A 4,981-nucleotide genomic window follows, 5' to 3' on the forward strand; every position below is an offset into this window, starting at 1 on the left:
TTTATTTAGACAACGAGGGAAGACTCGGTGTATGCAGTTAATGGAATATTTTGATGTTTTTTAGGGGTGTTTTTTAGAATTACCAATTTCTGAAAAAAGAAAAGGGAAAAACTAACGAAGGAACAAAATGACATTTTTATTTATTGACAGTCACTTCTTGAAACAAAGACCCTATAAAACAAAACTCTATTGCTTTGGGCGAAGCAAAGAGGGACATTTTCCTAAGAAATAGTAAAATGCAAAGCCCTATGAAACATCTCTTCACCCTGGGCTATGGTGAGAGGATAAAATAACGGTGAAAGTTCCTACTTAGGAGTGCGAACAACAGTTGAAACTTCAACAGCTGTCCAATAGTGGCGAACCCCATTGTGCACTAGGTAATCTGGAACCTTAGGCTTAAGCTGGCCTGTGGTAGGTCTTGATTTACCAACCACTGTCTTTGCAACACTCAGACGATCTTCTTCTACTTCAGCAGACTGAGCGGTGTGAGCATACCCATTTCCAAGTGGAGTATGTCGGTTTTTCTTTTGAGGAAACTTCCAATCTTCTGAATGGAGAGACTCGTTGTCGGAGACACTTTCGAGATCATCCTCTTCTGTATTTTGGTCTTGCTCTTCTCCCAAGATGGCATTGACTAGGTATGTGAACTCTAAATCCGTAGCCTCGGAAGGTGACTTGGGGATATAATCCTCAATGATGACTTCACCAAATGCTGATGATGAATAGCAAGGGTTATATATCTCTTTTGGCTGAGAGAGGTACTCGTAATCAATGTTCCATCCAGTCGGAACAATGTCTTCAAGAGATATTTTTGAACTTTCAGGAGCGGAGTATTTCACCATGTAGTCGAATTTTCCGCTTGGTTCTCCTAATGTATCCCAAGTTTCTTCGGGGATAGGAGGAACTTCTTCTGATGAACCATGACTTCTGGTGGTGAAGCTGTTTGTAACTTCGTCACTGCTTGGTTGAGTCTTACTTTCAGATCCTTTAGTTGGAGAACAACAAAGTGAATCAGACTCTGATAGGGAGATGTATCCTGCCTCGAGAAGGTAGGACATACATTCCACTTCAAAATTCTCATCGGTATTTTCCGTACCGATGGTATTGACTGTTTGTTGAACAGGTTGAAGAAAACCTCCACTGCAGAAAGTTTCTTGAATTGGGAGAACTACCTCAATCCCTGGGATAGCCTTTGATGATGTTGGAAAGAATCCAAACCCTGTTCTATTCTTGTTGTTGGTAGGAATATCAATGTGCCCCCAACCACTGGTAGTGCCATCCTTTACAACTTGGATTGCATCTTTGTAGGAAGAAATAGACGCTGCTTTCTCCTTTCCTTTTTCCTTGTCCAAGGAAAGGGCTTGGAATTTGGTTCCAGCGACTTCTTTTGGTTCTATGTCGGAGAATGATGACAGGTTGCTGACGATCAAAGCTCGTTCTCCACATACGGTTACCAATTTGTCATTTCTTATGAACTTCAGTTTCTGATGAAGTGTTGAAGTAATTGCCCCAGCTTCATGAATCCATGGGCGACCTAGCAAACAACTGTATTGTGCCGGGATATCCATAACTTGGAAAGTGATTTTGAACGTCTGAGGTCCAATAGTTATGGGAAGATCTACTTCTCCAAAAACTGACTTTCTTAATCTATCAAATGCTTTGACGATGACATGACTGTCCCTTAGCGGGTAATCTTTGAAGGATAATCTTGACAATGTTGATTTGGGCATGACGTTGAGAGAGGATCCATTGTCTATTTGGACTCCTGTGAGTACGTCACCCATGCAGCCAACTGAGATGTGAAGTGGAAGATTATGAATAGCAGGGAAAGAACAGATATCCTAGACGGAGTATGTAGCAGCTGGTCTACAATGTTGTATTCACTCCTCTGGATTAATTTCAAGATCTCATCACTTTCTTTCGCTTGAGTAGCATTGGTTGGATGATTGTCTTGCCTATGTGGTGCTTCTTCAGAAGGCTTTTCCACATTTTCTGTTGTTCTGTTGAAGACTCGTCCACTTCTGGTGACTCGACTAACATCAGCAATGTTGATAACAGAAGGTAATGGTATTTCCTTACCATTTTCAATGAATGTAGCGTTGTACTTGTATGGTATAGCCTTGCTGGACTCATACGGTACAGGACCTGGTAAGTAGATGACTAATGGAGCAATTGCTGTCTTCCTGCTGTCATACTTGACTTGCATTGGTTCAACTTGATTAATTAGAGGAGACACGGTAAAGACTTCGTCATCTTCTCTGTTGGCAAGAACTGTAATGGTATTGTCATCCATTAGTTTCTGAATGTCGTTGCGAACGCGCAAACATCCCTGTGAATTTCTTCGACAAGTTCTGCGTCTACTGTAAGCGTGGAAATCTGTTCCAAAGTAGGCAAGTCCATTTAAAGTCTTATGGAACCTGACTACCGAACCTTCGAGATCTTCAACTTTATGGATTTTGTATTCTCATGGACATCCTTGAACCATGTTGACGTCGTGTTCAGTTCTGGCCCGGATGTGTTGAATCCATCCTAAGTCCATTTGTTCTTGTAATGCAGCTTGAACTACATCACACCCTTGATTATTCTTTGGACAAATTTCACATGTGAAGTAGTTGTGAGGTGGTACATGGCCGTACCCAGCTTGTCTAGCATGCATTTTGACGAGATTTTCCCCTATCTGACGAATTTCGTAGATTTGAACAACATTGGGGTGCTGATCTATCAGATTTACTGAAGCTTCTTTGTGCTGCGGCAAAGGATTCGCTTGGACGTTAGGATTAGTATCTTTGAAGGATAGCATTCCACTCTTCACTAATTTTTGAACGTCGATCTTGAAATTGAGACATCTCTCAATGTTGTGACCTGACGCCCCCTGATGATAGGGACAAGATTGGTCAGCCTTGAACCAATGTGGTTATTCATTCGCAGGATTTGGCGGGCTCTTTGTCTGAATGAGTCCTTTCGCCAGTAGTGTTGGAAACAAATCCGCATAAGGCATTGGTATGGGGTCAAATGGAGGATACCTTTGATCCCGATTGTTGTAATTTAGAGGTCGAACCTGCTGCTGAGGTTGTTGTGACCCTTGTTGAAATGGTTGTTGCGAAACTTGAGGTTGATAAGCTGGCGCTGAGTTAACAACCGGAGTTATTGCTGCAATTTGAGGTTGGAACCTCTTTCTGGTTTTGTGCAAGACATTGCTAACATCTTGATCCATTTACTTCTGGAAAGAACTTCCATACTTCCTAGGACCAATAGAAGATTCTGGTTCTTTGTTCAAGCGTCCTTCTCGAGCTGCTTCTTCTAAACGTACACCCATGTTTACCATCTCTGTAAAATCACTTGGTGCACTGGCAACCATTCGTCTGTAGTAAAATGGACTTAAAGTCTTGAGATAGATTTTTGTCATTTCTTTCTCTTCAAGTGGTGGACAAATTTGAGCAGCAACTTCACGCCATCTCTGAGCGTATTCCTTGAAGCTTTCTATATCCTTTTGAGTCATGGCCCGAAGTTGATCTCTGTCGGGAGCCATATCCAAATTGTACTTATACTGTTTGACGAAGGCATCTCCGAGGTCTCGAAAAGTACGAATCTCTGAACTGTCCAAGTTCATGTACCATTTGAGTGCAGCACCAGTTAGGCTGTCTTTAAAATAATGAATGAGCAATTGTTGATTATCAGTCTGAGTTGACATTTTTCGAGCGTACATCACAAGGTGACTTTGCAGGCATGAATTCCCTTTGAACTTCTCGAACTCTGGTACTTTGAATTTGTGAGGAATCTTAACATTTGGAACCAGACAGAGGTCTGCAGCATTCTTTCCAAATAGATCTTGTCCTCGGAGAGTCTTGAGTTCCTTCTGCATTTGCAGAAACTGTTCCTGGAACTCGTCCAATCTTTCATACACGCCAGCATCCTCACTAGGAGCGTGATGATATACATGTCCGCCCGGTGGAGGAAAAGTATGCATAATAGGCTGTGGAGAAGCCATGACAGCAGATCTTGGAATCTCAGCGTTTTGTTGTGTGAAACCCATTGCCGTTGCTCTTGGAACTTCAATTTCCAGAGGTTTGTAACCCTCCGGTGGTTGCATATCCATTGTAGCTCTTGGAACTTCAGAAACTGGGGGTATGTACCCGTCTGGAATAAAATTATACGGCATGCCCCAAGGTCGGTTGGGTGGCATGGTATACTGAGGAATAGGAGTAGAAACAATCTCGGAAAACACAATCCTTTGTGGTTCTTCTGGTGTTGGTTGATTCTGCGCAGCTACCAGGGCTTCTACTGTAACACCCGAGGCCGAAGAAGGCGAGGGGTGGTTACACCGCATGTAACACCTGAGGCCAATGGGGGCTAGGGTGGTCGCCACATCGGAATGAGAGGGATCTTGAGATCGTGCAGGTATGGGACTGCATGGTTGAAGGAAAACTTATAAGGATTGATGGGTACTACCTATACCAACAAGATGCATCTTCTTTTCGGTAGCTCATTCCATAAGAACTCCACAGTTAAGCGTGCTTGACTTGGAGTAGTATTCGGATGGGTGACCTTCTGGGAAGTTTCCCGGAAAGCGTGCGAGTGAGGTCAAAGCATGCTGAAAAGACCCGTGTTGGTTTGTGGGGTCAGTCGATCATCCCGAAAGCAGTCTGGGGCGTTACAAATGGTATCAGAGCCAGACCTCTCCCAGTACGATGTGGTTCGAGGACGAACCATGCGGAAGCTGGTGGGCATGTAACACCCGAGGCCGAAGAAGGCGAGGGGTGGTTGCACCGCATGGAACACCTGGGGCCAATTGGGGCTAGGGTGGTCGCCACATCGGAATGAGAGGGATCCTAAAGCCGTGCAGGTATGGGACTGCATGGTTGAAGGAAAGCTTATAAGGATTGATAGGTACTACCTATACCAACAAGATGCATCTTCTTTTCGGTAGCTCATTCCATAAGAACTCCACAGTTAAGCGTGCTTGACTTGGAGTAGTCTTGGG

Source organism: Vicia villosa, linkage group LG4 (assembly GCF_029867415.1).
Source record: "Vicia villosa cultivar HV-30 ecotype Madison, WI linkage group LG4, Vvil1.0, whole genome shotgun sequence".
Lineage (NCBI taxonomy): Eukaryota > Viridiplantae > Streptophyta > Magnoliopsida > Fabales > Fabaceae > Vicia > Vicia villosa.